Source organism: Rutidosis leptorrhynchoides, chromosome 6 (assembly GCF_046630445.1).
Source record: "Rutidosis leptorrhynchoides isolate AG116_Rl617_1_P2 chromosome 6, CSIRO_AGI_Rlap_v1, whole genome shotgun sequence".
Classification (NCBI taxonomy): domain Eukaryota; kingdom Viridiplantae; phylum Streptophyta; class Magnoliopsida; order Asterales; family Asteraceae; genus Rutidosis; species Rutidosis leptorrhynchoides.
The window spans coordinates 120,052,190-120,072,960 of NC_092338.1; positions in this window are offsets into that span (position 1 = coordinate 120,052,190).

Here is a 20,771-nt window from a genome sequence, read left to right on the forward strand (position 1 = left end):
AGAATTGTTGATGAAACTGAATGAGGATGTAATTGTAAGCATTTTTGTTAAGTAGAAGTATTTTGATAAGTGTATTGAAGTCTTCCAAAAGTGTATAAATACATATTAAAACACTACATGTATATACATTTTAACTGATTCGTTAAGTCATCGTTAGTCGTTACATGTAAGTGTTGTTTTGAAACCTTTAGGTTAACGATCTTGTTAAATGTTGTTAACCCAATGTTTATAATATCAAATGAGATTTTAAATTATTATATTATCATGATATTATCATGTATGAATATCTCTTAATATGATATATATACATTAAACGTCTTTACAACGATAATCGTTACATATATGTCTCGTTTAAAAATCATTAAGTTAGTAGTCTTGTTTTTACATATGTAGTTCATTGTTAATATACTTAATGATATGTTTACTTATCATAGTATCATGTTAACTATATATATATATATCCATATATATGTTATCATATAGTTTTTACAAGTTTTAATGTTCGTGAATCACCAGTCAACTTGGGTGGTCAATTGTCTATATGAAACAAATTTCAATTAATCAAGTCTTAACAAGTTTGATTGCTTAACATGTTGGAAACATTTAATCATGTAAATATCAATCTCAATTAATATATATAAACATGGAAAAGTTCGGGTCACTACAGTACCTACCCGTTAAATAAATTTCGTCCCGAAATTTTAAGCTGTTGAAGGTGTTGACGAATCTTCTGGAAATAGATGCGGGTATTTCTTCTTCATCTGATCTTCACGCTCCCAGGTGAACTCGGGTCCTCTACGAGCATTCCATCGAACCTTAACAATTGGTATCTTGTTTTGCTTAAGTCTTTTAACCTCACGATCCATTATTTCGACGGGTTCTTCGATGAATTGAAGTTTTTCGTTGATTTGGATTTCATCTAACGAAATAGTGAGATCTTCTTTAGCAAAATATTTCTTCAAATTCGAGACGTGGAAAGTGTTATGTACAGCCGCGAGTTGTTGAGGTAACTCAAGTCGGTAAGCTACTGGTCCGACACGATCAATAATCTTGAATGGTCCAATATACCTTGGATTTAATTTCCCTCGTTTACCAAATCGAACAACGCCTTTCCAAGGTGCAACTTTAAGCATGACCATCTCTCCAATTTCAAATTCTATATCTTTTCTTTTAATGTCAGCGTAGCTCTTTTGTCGACTTTGGGCGGTTTTCAACCGTTGTTGAATTTGGATGATCTTCTCGGTAGTTTCTTGTATAATCTCCGGACCCGTAATCTGTCTATCCCCCACTTCACTCCAACAAATCGGAGATCTGCACTTTCTACCATAAAGTGCTTCAAACGGCGCCATCTCAATGCTTGAATGGTAGCTGTTGTTGTAGGAAAATTCTGCTAACGGTAGATGTCGATCCCAACTGTTTCCGAAATCAATAACACATGCTCGTAGCATGTCTTCAAGCGTTTGTATCGTCCTTTCGCTCTGCCCATCAGTTTGTGGATGATAGGCAGTACTCATGTCTAGACGAGTTCCTAATGCTTGCTGTAATGTCTGCCAGAATCTTGAAATAAATCTGCCATCCCTATCAGAGATAATAGAGATTGGTATTCCATGTCTGGAGACGACTTCCTTCAAATACAGTCGTGCTAACTTCTCCATCTTGTCATCTTCTCTTATTGGCAGGAAGTGTGCTGATTTGGTGAGACGATCAACTATTACCCAAATAGTATCAAAACCACTTGCAGTCCTTGGCAATTTAGTGATGAAATCCATGGTAATGTTTTCCCATTTCCATTCCGGGATTTCGGGTTGTTGAAGTAGACCTGATGGTTTCTGATGCTCAGCTTTGACCTTAGAACACGTCAAACATTCTCCTACGTATTTAGCAACATCGGCTTTCATACCCGGCCACCAAAAATGTTTCTTGAGATCCTTGTACATCTTCCCCGTTCCAGGATGTATTGAGTATCTGGTTTTATGAGCTTCTCTAAGTACCATTTCTCTCATATCTCCAAATTTTGGTACCCAAATCCTTTCAGCCCTATACCGGGTTCCGTCTTCCCGAATATTAAGATGCTTCTCCGATCCTTTGGGTATTTCATCCTTTAAATTTCCCTCTTTTAAAACTCCTTGTTGCGCCTCCTTTATTTGAGTAGTAAGGTTATTATGAATCATTATATTCATAGATTTTACTCGAATGGGTTCTCTGTCCTTCCTGTTCAAGGCATCGGCTACCACATTTGCCTTCCCCGGGTGGTAACGAATCTCAAAGTCGTAATCATTCAATAATTCAATCCACCTACGCTGCCTCATATTCAGTTGTTTCTGATTAAATATGTGTTGAAGACTTTTGTGGTCGGTATATATAATACTTTTGACCCCATATAAGTAGTGCCTCCAAGTCTTTAATGCAAAAACAACCGCGCCTAATTCCAAATCATGCGTCGTATAATTTTGTTCGTGAATCTTCAATTGTCTAGACGCATAAGCAATCACCTTCATTCGTTGCATTAATACACAACCGAGACCTTGCTTTGATGCGTCACAATAAATCACAAAATCATCATTCCCTTCAGGCAATGACAATATAGGTGCCGTAGTTAGCTTTTTCTTTAATAACTGAAACGCTTTCTCTTGTTCATCATTCCATTCAAATTTCTTCCCTTTATGCGTTAATGCAGTCAAGGGTTTTGCTATTCTGGAAAAGTCTTGGATGAACCTTCTGTAGTAACCAGCTAGTCCTAAAAACTGGCGTATGTGTTTCAGAGTTTTCGGGGTTTCCCACTTTTCAACAGTTTCTATCTTTGCCGGATCCACCTTAATACCTTCTTTGTTCACTATGTGACCGAGGAATTGAACTTCTTCCAACCAAAATGCACACTTTGAAAACTTAGCGTACAATTCTTCCTTCCTCAATACTTCTAACACCTTTCTCAAATGTTCACCGTGTTCTTGGTCATTCTTTGAGTAAATAAGTATGTCATCAATGAAAACGATGACAAACTTGTCAAGGTATGGTCCACACACTCGGTTCATAAGGTCCATGAACACAGCTGGTGCATTAGTTAAACCAAACGGCATGACCATAAACTCGTAATGACCGTAACGTGTTCTGAAAGCAGTCTTTGGAATATCATCTTCTTTCACCCGCATTTGATGATACCCGGAACGTAAGTCAATCTTTGAGTAAACAGACGAACCTTGTAGTTGATCAAATAAATGGTCGATTCTTGTTAGTGGGTAGCGGTTCTTGATGGTAAGTTTGTTCAACTCTCGGTAGTCGATACACAACCTGAATGTACCATCTTTCTTCTTGACAAACAAAACAGGAGCTCCCCACGGTGATGTGCTTGGTCGAATGAAACCACGCTCTAAAAGTTCTTGTAATTGGCTTTGCAGTTCTTTCATCTCGCTGGGTGCGAGTCTGTAAGGAGCACGAGCTATTGGTGCAGCTCCTGGTACAAGATCTATTTGAAATTCAACGGATCGATGTGGGGGTAATCCCGGTAATTCTTTCGGAAATAGATCGGGAAATTCTTTTGCAATGGGAACATTATTGATGCTCTTTTCTTCAGTTTGTACTTTCTCGACGTGTGCTAGAACAGCATAGCAACCTTTTCTTATTAGTTTTTGTGCCTTCAAATTACTAATAATATGTAGCTTCGTGTTGCCCTTTTCTCCGTACACCATTAAGGGTTTTCCTTTTTCTCGTATAATGCGAATTGCATTTTTGTAACAAACGATCTCTGCTTTCACTTCTTTCAACCAGTCCATACCGATTATCACATCAAAACTCCCTAACTCTACTGGTATCAAATCAATCTTAAATGTTTCGCTAACCAGTTTAATTTCTCGATTCCGACATATATTATCTGCTGAAATTAATTTACCATTTGCTAATTCGAGTAAAAATTTACTATCCAAAGGCGTCAATGGACAACTTAATTTAGCACAAAAATCTCTACTCATATAGCTTCTATCCGCACCCGAATCAAATAAAACGTAAGCAGATTTATTGTCAATAAGAAACGTACCCGTAACAAGCTCCGGGTCTTCCTGTGCCTCTGCCGCATTAATATTGAAAACTCTTCCGCGGCCTTGTCCATTCGTGTTCTCCTGGTTCGGGCAATTTCTAATAATGTGGCCCGGTTTTCCACATTTATAACAAACTACATTGGCATAACTTGCTCCGACACTACTTGCTCCGCCATTACTCGTTCCGACACCATTTGTTCCTTTCGTTCTATTAACCCCTGGTCCGTAGACCTCACACTTCACCGCGCTATGACCATTTCTTTTACACTTGTTGCAAAATTTGGTGCAGAACCCCGAGTGATACTTTTCACACCTTTGGCATAGCTGCTTCTGATTGTTGTTGTTGTTGCGGTTATTATTGTTGTTGGGATGATTGTTGTAGTTGCTGTTGCTGTTGTTGTTGTTGTTGTTGTTGTTGGGCCGTTTGTTGTAGTTGCGATTGATATTGCGATTGTTGGGATAATTGTTGCGATTATTGTTGTAATTGCTGTTGTTGTTGTATTGGTGATTCTTATCACCGTTTTCCTCCCACTTTCTTTTGACTTGCTTCACATTGGCCTCTTCAGCAGTCTGTTCTTTAATTCTTTCTTCAATCTGGTTCACTAGTTTGTGAGCCATTCTACATGCCTGTTGTATGGAGGCGGGCTCGTGTGAACTTATATCTTCTTGGATTCTTTCCGGTAATCCTTTCACAAACGCGTCGATCTTCTCTTCCTCATCTTCGAATGCTCCCGGACACAATAGGCACAATTCTGTGAATCGTCTTTCATACGTGGTAATATCAAATCCTTGGGTTCGTAACCCTCTAAGTTCTGTCTTGAGCTTATTGACCTCGGTTCTGGGACGGTACTTCTCGTTCATCAAGTGCTTGAATGCTGACCACGGTAGTGCGTACGCATCGTCTTGTCCCACTTGCTCTATATAGGTATTCCACCATGTTAATGCAGAACCTGTGAAGGTATGCGTAGCGTACTTCACTTTGTCCTCTTCAGTACACTTACTTATGGCAAACACCGATTCGACCTTCTCGGTCCACCGTTTCAATCCGATCGGTCCTTCGGTTCCATCAAATTCCAAAGGTTTGCAGGCAGTGAATTCTTTGTAGGTGCATCCTACACGATTTCCTGTATTGCCAGATCCAAGGTTATTGTTGGTATGTAGCGCAGCCTGTACTGCGGCTATGTTTGAAGCTAGAAAAGTACGGAATTCCTCTTCATTCATATTCACGGTGTGTCGAGTAGTCGGTGCCATTTCCTTCAAAATAGTCAAATGGAACAAGTTAATCATACAGAATATTAAGAGTAGTTAATAGTATTTCGTAGCATAATATGAACTCATTTATAAAAGCTTTTTCTTCATATTAGCGTTTTATAAGTTTAAATTCGGGTAGTACCTACCCGTTAAGTTCATACTTAGTAGCTAATATACAATTCAACTACTACAATTCTATATGAAAAACTGATTGTAATAATATTTCGCGTTCAAACTTTTATACAATATTTTACAAACTTACAATACCGCTTATTTTACATAAAGCATGAAATATAGCACACAATAACTTTGATACAAGATAGTTGTGAAGATAATTCTAGCTAGTACACAAGTCGTTCAGCAAAGGCAATAAAGACACGTAATTCATACGTCCAGAAACAAGTCATGCATTCTGGTTTTACTAGGACTACTTCCCATCCTTGGTCTTGTGGAACATAACCGTTATGGCCATTGATAAGACAACGTGTTGTAACGTCATCAAAGGGACGAGGGTTACGTAATGACCAACAGTCTCGTAATAACCTAAAAACCTCATTTCTTACCCCAATTACCGACTCCGTCACTTGTGGGAACGTTTTGTTTAATAGTTGTAGCCCGATGTTCTTGTTCTCACTTTGGTGAGAAGCGAACATTACTAACCCGTAAGCATAACATGCTTCTTTATGTTGCATGTTAGCCGCTTTTTCTAAATCACGAAGTCCTATATTCGGATATACTGAGTCAAAATAATTTCTTAACCCGTTGCGTAAAATAGCATTTGGGTTCCCCGCAATATATGCGTCAAAGTAAACACATCGTAACTTATGGATTTCCCAATGTGATATTCCCCATCTTCCGAACGAAAGCCTTTTATAAACTAAGGCATTTTTGGAACGTTCTTCGAATGTCTTACAAACTGATCTCTCCTTAAATAGTTGTGCCGAGGAATTCTGACCGACTCTAGACAAGATTTCATCAATCATATCTCCGGGTAGGTCTCTTAAAATATTGGGTTGTCTATCCATTTTGTGTTTTTATACTGTAAAATAGACAAGAGTTAGATTCATAAAAAAATACTTATTAATACAAGCAATTTTTACATATATCATAAAGCATAAGCACACTATATTACATATATTACACCACACGAATATAACTATCTTATTCCAACTCGCTCGTTTCTTCTTGTTTGGTTTTGGTTCGTTTTGCCAAGTTTCTAGGGATATATGATGTTCCCCTAATACGAGCCGTCGTTATCCACATTGGTTTAGAAAAACCTGGTGGTTTAGAGGTTCCCGGGTCATTGTTACAACTTAAGGACTTCGGGGGTTGACGATACATATAATGTTCATCGGGGTTGGAATTAGATTTCTCTATTTTTATGCCCTTTCCCTTATTATTTTCTTTTGCCTTTTTAAATTCAGTTGGGGTAATTTCTATAACATCATCGGAATTCTCGTCGGAATCCGATTCATCGGAGAATTGGTAATCCTCCCAATATTTTGCTTCCTTGGCGGAAACACCATTGACCATAATTAACCTTGGTCGGTTGGTTGAGGATTCTCTTTTACTTAACCATTTTATTATTTCCCCCACCGGTTCTATTTCTTCTTCCGGTTCCGATTCTTCTTCCGGTTCCGATTCTTCTTCCGGTTCCGACTCTTCTTCCGGTTCCTCTTCGGGAACTTGTGAATCAGTCCACGAATCATTCCAATTTACATTTGACTCTTCATTATTATTAGGTGAGTCAATGGGACTTGTTCTAGAGGTAGACATCTATCACATAATATCAAACACGATAAGAGATTAATATATCACATAATATTCATATGTTAAAAATATATAGTTTCCAACAAAAATGTTAAGCAATCATTTTTAAGGAAAACACGGTCGAAGTCCAGACTCACTAATGCATCCTAACAAACTCGATAAGACACACTAATGCAAATTTTCTGGTTCTCTAATACCAATGCTCTGATACCAACTGAAATGTCCCGTTCTTATTGATTAAAAACGTTCCATATTAATTGATTTCGTTGCGAGGTTTTGACCTCTATATGAGACATTTTTCAAAGACTGCATTCATTTTAAAACAAACCATAACCTTTATTTCATCAATAAAGGTTTAAAGAGCTTTACGTAGATTATCAAATAATGATAATCTAAAATATCCTGTTTACACACGACCATTACATAATGGTTTACAATACAAATATGTTACAACAAAATAAGTTTCTTGAATGCAGTTTTTACACAATATCATACAAGCATGGACTCCAAATCTCGTCCTTATTTAAGTATGCGACAGCAGAAGCTCTTAATAATCACCTGAGAATAAACATGCTTAAAACGTCAACAAAAATGTTGGTGAGTTATAGGTTTAACCTATATATATCAAATCATAATAATAATAGACCACAAGATTTCATATTTCAATACACATCCCATACATAGAGTTAAAAATCATTCATATGGTGAACACCTAGTAACCGACATTAACAAGATGCATATATAAGAATATCCCCATCATTCCGGGACACCCTTCGGATATGATATAAATTTCGAAGTACTAAAGCATCCGGTACTTTGGATGGGGTTTGTTAGGCCCAATAGATCTATCTTTAGGATTCGCGTCAATTAGGGTGTCTGTTCCCTAATTCTTAGATTACCAGACTTAATAAAAAGGGGCATATTTGATTTCGATAATTCAACCATAGAATGTAGTTTCACGTACTTGTGTCTATTTTGTAAATCATTTATAAAACCTGCATGTATTCTCATCCCAAAAATATTAGATTTTAAAAGTGGGACTATAACTCACTTTCACAGATTTTTACTTCGTCGGGAAGTAAGACTTGGCCACTGGTTGATTCACAAACCTATAATAATATATACATATATATCAAAGTATGTTCAAAATATATTTATAACACTTTTAATATATTTTGATGTTTTAAGTTTATTAAGTCAGCTGTCCTCGTTAGTAACCTACAACTAGTTGTCCACAGTTAGATGTACAGAAATAAATCGATAAATATTATCTTGAATCAATCTACGACCCAGTGTATACGTATCTCAGTATTGATCACAACTCAAACTATATATATTTTGGAATCAACCTCAACCCTGTATAGCTAACTCCAACATTCACATATAGAGTGTCTATGGTTGTTCCGAAACATATATAGATGTGTCGACATGATAGGTCGAAACATTATATACGTGTCTATGGTATCTCAAGATTACATAATATACAATACAAGTTGATTAAGTTATGGTTGGAATAGATTTGTTACCAATTTTCACGTAGCTAAAATGAGAAAAATTATCCAATTTTGTTTTACTCATAACTTCTTCATTTTAAATCCGTTTTGAGTGAATCAAATTGCTATGGTTTCATATTGAACTCTATTTTATGAATCTAAACAGAAAAAGTATAGGTTTATATTCAGAAAAATAAGTTACAAGTCGTTTTTGTAAAGGTAGTCATTTCAGTCGAAAGAACGACGTCTAGATGACCATTTTAGAAAACATACTTCCACTTTGAGTTTAACCATAATTTTTGGATATAGTTTCATGTTCATAATAACAATCATTTTCTCAGAATAACAACTTTTAAATCAAAGTTTATCATAGTTTTTAATTAACTAACCCAAAACAGCCCGCGGTGTTACTACAACGGCGTAAATCCGGTTTTACGGTGTTTTTCGTGTTTCCAGGTTTTAAATCATTAAGTTAGCATATCATATAGATATAGAACATGTGTTTAGTTGATTTTAAAAGTCAAGTTAGAAGGATTAACTTTTGTTTGCGAACAAGTTTAGAATTAACTAAACTATGTTCTTGTGATTACAAGTTTAAACCTTCGAATAAGATAGCTTTATATGTATGAATCGAATGATGTTATGAACATCATTACTACCTTAAGTTCCTTGGATAAACCTACTGGAAAAGAGAAAAATAGATCTAGCTTCAATGGATCCTTGGATGGCTCGAAGTTCTTGAAGCAGAATCATGACACGAAAACAAGTTCAAGTAAGATCATCACTTGAAATAAGATTGTTATAGTTATAGAAATTGAACCAAAGTTTGAATATGATTATTACCTTGTATTATAATGATAATCTACTGTAAGAAACAAAGATTTCTTGAGGTTGGATGATCACCTTACAAGATTGGAAGTGAGCTAGCAAACTTGAAAGTATTCTTGATTTTATGTAACTAGAACTTGTAGAATATATGAAGAACACTTAGAACTTGAAGATAGAACTTGAGAGAGATCAATTAGATGAAGAAAATTGAAGAATTAAAGTGTTTGTAGGTGTTTTTGGTCGTTGGTGTATGGATTAGATATAAAGGATATGTAATTTTGTTTTCATGTAAATAAGTCATGAATGATTACTCATATTTTTGTAATTTTATGAGATATTTCATGCTAGTTGCCAAATGATGGTTCTCACATGTGTTAGGTGACTCACATGGGCTGCTAAGAGCTGATCATTGGAGTGTATATACCAATAGTACATACATCTAAAAGCTGTGTATTGTACGAGTACGAATACGGGTGCATACGAGTAGAATTGTTGATGAAACTGAATGAGGATGTAATTGTAAGAATTTTTGTTAAGTAGAAGTATTTTGATAAGTGTATTGAAGTCTTCCAAAAGAGTATAAATACATATTAAAACACTACATGTATATACATTTTAACTGATTCGTTAAGTCATCGTTAGTCGTTACATGTAAGTGTTGTTTTGAAACCTTTAGGTTAACGATCTTGTTAAATGTTGTTAACCCAATGTTTATAATATCAAATGAGATTTTAAATTATTATATTATCATGATATTATCATGTATGAATATCTCTTAATATGATATATATACATTAAACGTCTTTACAACGATAATCGTTACATATATGTCTCGTTTAAAAATCATTAAGTTAGTAGTCTTGTTTTTACATATGTAGTTCATTGTTAATATACTTAATGATATGTTTACTTATCATAGTATCATGTTAACTATATATATATCCATATATATGTCATCATATAGTTTTTACAAGTTTTAACGTTCGTGAATCACCAGTCAACTTGGGTGGTCAATTGTCTATATGAAACAAATTTCAATTAATCAAGTCTTAACAAGTTTGATTGCTTAACATGTTGGAAACATTTAATCATGTAAATATCAATCTCAATTAATATATATAAACATGGAAAAGTTCGGGTCACTACAGTGTTGCCCTTTTCTCCGTACACCATTAAGGGTTTTCCTTTTTCTCGTATAATGCGAATTGTATTTTTGTAACAAACGATCTCTACTTTCACTTCTTTCAACCAGTCCATACCGATTATCACATCAAAAATCCCTAACTCTACTGGTATCAAGTCAATCTTAAATGTTTCACTAACCAGTTTAATTTCTCGATTCCGACATATATTATCTGCTGAAATTAATTTACCATTAGCTAATTCGAGTAAAAATTTACTATCCAAAGGCGTCAATGGACAACTTAATTTAGCACAAAAATCTCTACTCATATAGCTTCTATCCGCACCCGAATCAAATAAAACGTAAGCAGATTTATTGTCAATAAGAAACGTACCCATAACAAGCTCCGGGTCTTCCTGTGCCTCTGCCGCATTAATATTGAAAACTCTTCCGCGGCCTTGTCCATTCGTGTTCTCTTGGTTCGGGCAATTTCTAATAATGTGGCCCGGTTTTCCACATTTATAACAAACTACATTGGCATAACTTGCTCCGACACTACTTGCTCCGCCATTACTCGTTCCGACACCATTTGTTCCTTTCGTTCTGTTAACCCCTGGTCCGTAGACCTCACACTTCGCTGCGCTATGACCATTTATTTTACACTTGTTGCAAAATTTGGTGCGGAACCCCGAGTGATACTTTTCACACCTTTGGCATAGCTGCTTCTGATTGTTGTTGTTGTTGTTGCGGTTATTATTGTTGTTGGGATGATTGTTGTAGTTGATGTTGTTGTTGTTGTTGTTGTTGTTGTTGTTGTTGTTGTTGTTGTTGTTGTTGTTGTTGTTGTTGTTGTTGTTGTTGGGCCGTTTGTTGTAGTTGCGATTGATGTTGCGATTGTTGGGATAGTTGTTGCGATTATTGTTGTAATTGCTGTTGTTGTTGTATTGGTGATTCTTATCACCGTTTTCCTCCCACTTTCTTTTGACTTGCTTCACATTGGCCTCTTCAGCAGTCTGTTCTTTAATTCTTTCTTCAATCTGGTTCACTAGTTTGTGAGCCATTCTACATGCCTGTTGTATGGAGGCGGGCTCGTGTGAACTTATATCTTCTTGGATTCTTTCCGATAATCCTTTCACAAACGCGTCGATCTTCTTTTCCTCATCTTCGAACGCTCCCGGACACAATAGGCATAATTCTGTGAATCGTCTTTCGTACGTGGTAATATCAAATCCTTGGGTTCGTAACCCTCTAAGTTCTGTCTTGAGCTTATTGACCTCGGTTCTGGGACGGTACTTCTCGTTCATCAAGTGCTTGAATGCTGACCACGGTAGTGCATAAGCATCATCTTGTCCCACTTGCTCTAGATAGGTATTCCACCATGTTAACGCAGAACATGTGAAGGTATGCGTAGCGTACTTCACTTTGTCTTCTTCAGTACACTTACTTATGGCAAACACCGATTCGACCTTCTCGGTCCACCGTTTCAATCCGATCGGTCCTTCGGTTCCATCAAATTCCAAAGGTTTGCAGGCAGTGAATTCTTTGTAGGTGCATCCTACACGATTTCCTGTACTGCTAGATCCAAGATTATTGTTGGTATGTAGCGCAGCCTGTACTGCGGCTATGTTTGCAGCAAGAAAGGTACGAAATTTCTCTTCACTCATATTCAGGGTTTGTCGAGTAGTCGGTGCCATTTTCTTCAAATAGTCAAATGAAACAAGTTAATCATACAGAATATTAAGAGTAGTCAATAGTATCTCGTAGCATAATATGAACTCATTTATAAAAGCTTTTTCTTCATATTAGCGTTTTATAAGTTTAAATCCGGGTAGTACCTACCCGTTAAGTTCATACTTAGTAGCTAATATACAATTCAACTACTACAATTCTATATGAAAAACTGATTATAATAATATTTCGCGTTCAAACTTTTACACAATATTTTACAAACTTACAATACCGCTTATTTTACATATAGCATGAAATATAGCACACAATAACTTTGATACAAGATAGTTGTGAAGATAATTCTAGCTAGTACACAAGTCGTTCAGCAAAGGCAATAAAGACACGTAATTCATACGTCCAGAAACAAGTCATGCATTCTGGTTTTACTAGGACTACTTCCCATCCTTGGTCTTATGGAACATAACCATTATGGTCGTTGATAAGACAGCGTGTTGTAACGTTGTCATAGGGACGAGGGTTACGTAATGTCCAACAGTCCCGTAACAATCTAAAAACCTCATTTCTTACCCCAATTACCGACTCCGTCACTTGTGGGAACGTTTTGTTTAATAGTTGTAGCCCGATGTTCTTGTTCTCACTTTGGTGAGAAGCGAACATTACTAACCCGTAAGCACAACATGCTTCTTTATGTTGCATGTTAGCCGCTTTTTCTAAATCACGAAGTCCTATATTCAGATATATTGAGTCAAAATAATTTCTTAACCCGTTGCGTAAAATAGCATTTGGGTTCCCCGCAATATATGCGTCAAAGTAAACACATCGTAACTTATGGATTTCCCAATGTGATATCCCCCATCTTTCGAATGAAAGCCTTTTATAAACCAAGGCATTCTTGGAACGTTCTTCGAATGTCTTACAAACTGATCTCGCCTTAAATAGTTGTGCCGAGGAATTCTGACCGACTCTATACAAGATTTCATCAATCATGTCTCCGGGTAGGTCTCTTAAAATATTGGGTTGTCTATCCATTTTGTGTTTTTATACTGTAAAATAGACAAGAGTTAGATTCATAAAAAAATACTTATTAATATAAGCAATTTTTACATATATCATAAAGCATAAGCACACTATATTACATATATTACACCACACGAATACAACTATCTTATTCCGACTCGCTCGTTTCTTCTTCTTCGGTTTTGGTTCGTTTTACCAATTTTCTAGGGATATATGATGTTCCCCTAATACGAGCCGTCGTTTTCCACATTGGTTTAGAAAAACCTGGTGGTTTAGAGGTTCCCGGGTTATTGTCACAACTTAAGAAATACGAGTGTTGACGATACATATAAAGTTCATCAGGTTTGGAATCAAATTTCTCTATTTTTATGCCCTTTCCCTTATTGTTCTCTTTTGCCTTATTAAATTGTGTTGGGGTAATTTCTATAACATCATCGGAATCCTTGTCGGGATCCGATTCATCGGAGAATTGGTAATCCTCCCAATACTTTGCTTCCTTGGCGGAAACACCATTGACCATAATTAACTTTGGTCGGTTGGTTGAGGATTTTCTTCTACTTAACCATTTTATTATTTCCCCCACTGGTTCTATTTCTTCTTCCGGTTCCGATTCTTCTTCCGGTTCCGACTCTTCTTCCGGTTCCTCTTCGGGAACTTGTGAATCAGTCCACGAATCATTCCAATTTACATTTGACTCTTCATTATTATTAGGTGAGTCAATGGGACTTGTTCTAGAGGTAGACATCTATCACATAATATCAAACGCGTTAAGAGATTAATATATCACATAATATTCACATGTTAAAAATATATAGTTTCCAACAAAATTTGTTAAGCAATCATTTTTTAAGTAAATACGGTCGAAGTCCAGACTCACTAATGCATCCTAACAAACTCGATAAGACACACTAATGCAAAATTTTGGTTCTCTAAGACCAACGCTCGGATACAAACTGAAATGTCCCGTTCATATTGATTATAAACGTTCCATATTAATTGATTCCGTTGCGAGGTTTTAACCTCTATATGAGACGTTTTTCAAAGACTGCATTCATTTTTAAAACAACCATAACCTTTATTTTATCAATAAAGGTTTCAAAAGCATTATGTAGATTATCAAATAATGATAATCTAAAATATACTGTTTACACACGACCATTACATAATGGTTTACAATAGAAATATATTACATCGACATATGTTTCTTGAATGCAGTTTTTACATAATATCATACAAACATGGACTCCAAATCTTGTCCTTATTTTAGTATGTAACAGCGGAAGCTCTTAATATTCACCTGAGAATAAACATGCTTTAAACGTCAACAAAAAATGTTGGTGAGTTATAGGTTTAACCTATATATATCAAATCGTAACAATAGACCACAAGATTTCATATTTCAATATACATCCCATACATAGAGATAAAAATCATTCATATGGTGAACACCTGGTAATCGACCTTAACAAGATGCATATAAGAATATCCCCTATCATTCCGAGAAACCCTTCGGACATGAAATAAAAACAAATCGAAGTACTAAAGCATCTGGTACTTTGGATGGGGTTCGTCAGGCCCATAGATCTATCTTTAGGATTCGCGTCAATTAGGGTGTATGTTCCCTAATTCTTAGATTACCAGACTTAATAAAAAAGGGCATATTCGATTTCGATAATTCAACCATAGAATGTAGTTTTACGTACTTGTGTCTATTTTGTAAATCATTTGTAAAACCTGCATGTATTCTCATCCCAAAAATATTAGATTTTAAAAGTGGGACTATAACTCACTTTCACAGATTTTTACTTCGTCGGGAAGTAAGACTTGGCCACTGGTCGATTCACGAACCTATAACAAATATGTACATATATATCAAAGTATATTCAAAATATATTTACAACACTTTTAATACATTTTGATGTTTTAAGTTTATTAAGTCAGCTGTCCTCGTTAGTAACCTACAACTAGTTGTCCAACGTTAGCTGTACAGAAAAAAATTGATATATATTATCTTGAATCAATCCACGACCCAGTGTATACATGTCTCAGGCTAGATCACAACTCAAAGTATATATATTTTTGGAATCAACCTCAACCCTGTATAGCTAACTCCCACATTACTGCATATAGAGTGTCTATGGTTGTTCCAAATAATATATACACATGGGTCTATATGATATGTCAAAACATTTGCATACGTGTCTATAGTATCCCAAGATTACATAATATATTAGAATACATGTATAATACAATATAAGTTAGCTAGGATATGATTAATATAGATTTGTTACCAATTTTCACGTTGTTACAACAAGAAAAATTATGCAATCTTGTTTTGCCCATAACTTCTTCATTTTGAATCCGTTTTGAGTGAATCAAATTGCTATGATTTCATATTGAACTCTATTTTATGAATCTAAATAGAAAAAGTATAGGTTTATAGTCGGAAATATAAGTTACAAGTCATTTTTGTAAAGGTAGTCATTTCAGTCGAAAGAACGACGTCTAGATGACCATTTTAGAAAACAAACTTCCACTTTGAGTTTAACCATGATTTTTGGATATAGTTTCATGTTCATAAGAAAAATCATTTTTCCAGAAGAACCACTTTTAAATCAAAGTTTATCATAGTTTTTAATTAACTAACCCAAAACAGCCCGCGGTGTTACTACGACGGCGTATGTCCGGTTTTACAGTGTTCTTCGTGTTTCCAGGTTTTAAATCATTAAGTTAGCATATCATATAGATATAGAACATGTGTTTAGTTGATTTTAAAAGTCAAGTTAGCAGGATTAACTTTTATTTGCGAACAAGTTTAGAATTAACTAAACTATGTTCTAGTGATTACAAGTTTAAACCTTCGAATAAGATAGCTTTATATGTATGAATCGAATGATGTTATGAACATCATTACTACCTCAAGTTTTCTGGATAAAGCTACTGGAAATGAGAAAAATGGATCTAGCTTCAAAGGATCCTTAGATGGCTTGAAAGTTCTTGAAGCAGAATCATGACACGAAAAACAAGTTCAAGTAAGATTTCCACTCGAAATAAGATTGTTATAGTTATAGAAATTGAATCAAAGTTTGAATATGAGTATTACCTTGTATTAGAAAGATATCTTACTGTAAATAAGAAAGATTTCTTGAGGTTGGATGATCACTCTACAAGATTGGAAGTAAGATAGCAAACTTGGAAGTATTCTTGATTTTATGAAACTAGAACTTGTAGAATTTATGAAGAACACTTAGAACTTGAAGATAGAACTTGAGAGAGATCAATTAGATGAAGAAAATTGAAGAATGAAAGTGTTTGTAGGTGTTTTTGGTCATTGGTGTATGGATTAGATATAAAGGATATGTAATTTTGTTTTCATGTAAATAAGTCATGAATGATTACTCATATTTTTGTAATTTTATGAGATATTTCATGCTAGTTGCCAAATGATGGTTCCCACATGTGTTAGGTGACTCACATGGGCTACTAAAATCTGATCATTGGAGTGTATATACCAATAGTACATACATCTAAAAGCTGTGTATTGTACGAGTACGAATACGGGTGTATACGAGTAGAATTGTTGATAAAACTGAACGAGGATGTAATTGTAAGCATTTTTGTTAAGTAGAAGTATTTTGATAAGTGTCTTGAAGTCTTTCAAAAGTGTATGAATACATATTAAAACACTACATGTATATACATTTTAACTGAGTCGTTAAGTCATCGTTAGTCGTTACATGTAAGTGTTGTTTTGAAACCTTTAGGTTAACGATCTTGTTAAATGTTGTTAACCCAATGTTTATAATATCAAATGAGATTTTAAATTATTATATTATCATGATAATATGATGTATGAATATCTCTTAATATGATATATATACATTAAATGTCATTACAACGATAATCGTTACATATATGTCTCGTTTCAAAATCATTAAGTTAGTAGTCTTGCTTTTACATATGTAGTTCATTGTTAATATACTTAATGATATGTTTACTTATCATAATATCATGTTAACTATATATATATATATATATATATATATATCCATATATATGTCATCATATAGTTTTTATAAGTTTTAACGTTCGTGAATCACCGGTCAACTTGGGTGGTCAATTGTCTATATGAAACCTATTTCAATTAATCAAGTCTTAACAAGTTTAATTGCTTAACATGTTGGAAACACTTAATCATGTAAATAACAATTTCATTTAATATATATATATATATAAATATGGAAAAGTTCGGGTCACTACAGAATTAACGTTGGCGTAAAATACGCCAGTTGGGGCGTAAAATACGCCATATCTCGGGTCCGTTCAGAGCAAAGGTCATTTTCTGGCGTAAAAATACGCCCAAGTTGAGCTAACATGTCACACCCCCAAATAGGGCCTGGGTGTGACTAATTATATCAAGTCACAGCTGTATAAACGAGAATGACTCTATATGAGACGTTTTATTAAGTTTTGCAGCGGAAGATAAATAGATTACATTATATTTAGAATATTAAATGTCTTTAATTGATATGATATGTAATGAAGACTCCAAGCATAGCAAGCAATCATCATCAAAGCAGCAGATATATAGCGGAAGGAATATTTAAGTACCTGAGAATAAACATGCTTAAAAAGTCAACACGAGATTGAGTGAGTTCATAGGTTTATCATAAATCAATAGTTCAGTATGAAGTGACCCGTCTTAATCCATAAGGACGAATACAATAACATATGATTACATTGCGAGGTATTTGACCTCTAAATGATACATTTTACAAACATTGCATTCGTTTTTAAAAGACAAACTTTCATTACATCGAAAGTTAACAGGCATGCATACCATTTCATATTATATCAACTATCAATGACCTAATAATAATCTTATTAAACTCAACGACTCGAATACAACGTCTTTTGAAATATGCCATGAATGACTCCAAGTAATATCCTTAAAATGAGCAAATGCACAGCGAAAGATTTCTTTAATACCTGAGAATAAACATGCTTTCAAGTGTCAACCAAAAGGTTGGTGAGTTCATTAGTTTATCATAATCATTCATTTTCATCATTTTAATAGACAACAAGATTTCAGATATTTAATTGTACACGTAACCCGAGTACATAATAACACGCGTAACCCACAAATTAAAATTCATTCATATGGTGAACGCTTGATAACCGAACTAACAGGATGCATATAGAATATCCCCATCATTCCGGGACTCTCATCGGACATGATAATCGAAGTACTAAAGCATTCGTAACCCGAATGGGACGTGTCAAAGTCCATAGATCTATCTTTAGGATTCGCGTCAATTGGTGGCAATTATCATAAACACCAATTCTTAGGCTACCAAGCTAAAAAGGGGCATATTCGATTTCGATAATCCAACCATAGAATGTAGTTTCGATTACTTGTGTCTATTTCGTAAAACATTTATAAAAGCAGCGCATGTATTCTCAGTCCCAAAAATATAATAAAAGGGAGTAATGAAACTCACAATACTGTATTTCGTAGTAAAAATACATATGACGTCATTGAACAAGTGCAAAGTTGGCCTCGGATTCACGAACCTATATTAATTATATATATTTATATGTTGGTCAATATCTGTCTAACAATTTAGGTCAAACCATAGTGTATCACAATCCTAATGCTCGAGATTAATATGCAAAAGTCAACTTGATCCAAAAATGACTTTTAAAATCTATACATGATTATTATATAACTTAAGTATAGTTGTTTATATATTTAAATATATTTAACAGATTTTATTTAAAGTAATAATATAAATCATTTATTAATAAATAAAAAATTATATTAAAGTTTATATATAATAAAAATATACTTTTATATATCTTAAGTAATAAAATTTATAAAATTCACTTAATATCATAAAAATATAGTGGTATGTATTATTAATGTAATTATATTACGTGTGGTAAAAATATCTTTGTATCACATATCTATTTGATAAAATAATATTGATAATAATAATAATAAGTAAAAGTTGTATTATTTTGTAATAATAATAATTATTATTCTACTAATAATAATAATAACAATATTTATATTTACTAATGATGATATTAATTAAAATAAAATGATAATTCTAATCATAATAATCTTAATAATAACGATACTTTTTAATATTAACTGTAATAATAATAATATTTTATAAAAATAATAATTCTATTTGAAATGATAATTTTTAATAATAATACTAAAATGATAATAATAATGATATTTTATAATGAAGATGATATTTCTATTAAAAATGATAATTTTAGTAAAAATAATAATTTTAATATTAATAATACTTTTAATAATAATAATAATAATGATAAAAATACTGAAAACGATATTTTTATCTAAATCAATATCTTACAATGTTTTAATTTTATCATGATACTCATACTCATTATTTCCTAATCGATTTTTTTAATAGCTTTTGGTCCTCTTTTATAACGCGTTCATAATTGTGACGACCCGGGAATTTCCGACTAAATTTAAACTTAATCTTTATATGATTTCGATACGAAAAGCAATGTATGTAATGATGAGTCTAGTAAATTTTAAAACGATGTTCATATATTCAATTGACCTTCGACTGCTCTCGACGATTCACGAACAATTAATTTTAAATAGATATGTGTGTATGTATATATAAATAATAATTCGAAATATAAATTGAAGTATTATATGTTGTTGTTATTAAAAATTAATAAAATAAAAATAGGATATTATTATAATTATTATTTAAAATATATCTCTATATATAAATAAAGTATATTAAAAATAAATATTAAATGATTGTAATACTCGTTTGATGTTTCGATTGATATTAAGCAAGTTAAATTCAAACTTATGTAATTTTAAAATAATTAGTGATACGAAAATAAGTTCTATAAATTTTAGGCTTATTAAAAATATATTTAGGAACTATTTGTTAAGTTTCAACACTTTTTATATTTTACCCATAAATGAGAGGGACAGTTGATGTAATTTTTTATTTAATAAAGTAATGATCGAATTTTATACCATAATGACCAAAATAAATAAGTATAGTTAATTTAAAAATATGGGATTTTTCTAAAAACTTTTATGTGCCACTAGTTAACAACGGAGAACGATATACTACCCGTATTTAAAAAGTGTCGGTAGGATATTTTTCAGCCAATATTCACGGATGAAACATGTGAATTAAATTGTCAATGTTCACTGTATCTTCTTTGAAATTTTAAGTTCATTATTATATTAAATTATTATTATTATTATTATTATTATTATTATTATTATTATTATTATTATTATTAATTATTATTAATATTATAATTATAATTTATATATGTGTATGAAGGCAGAAGAGTGATATATCTGATGTGCGTAGAGGTGTATATGAAATAGTTATATTTTTACTACGAAATACGATGAAATACTACACAAGTTTTATTTATTTATATAGATGGGATATACCTAAACATTGCTACAACACTTATAGGCAGTGTACCTAATCGTAGAGTAGTGTAGTTTTTAGTAAGTCCGGTTCGTTCCATAGGGAACTAGCC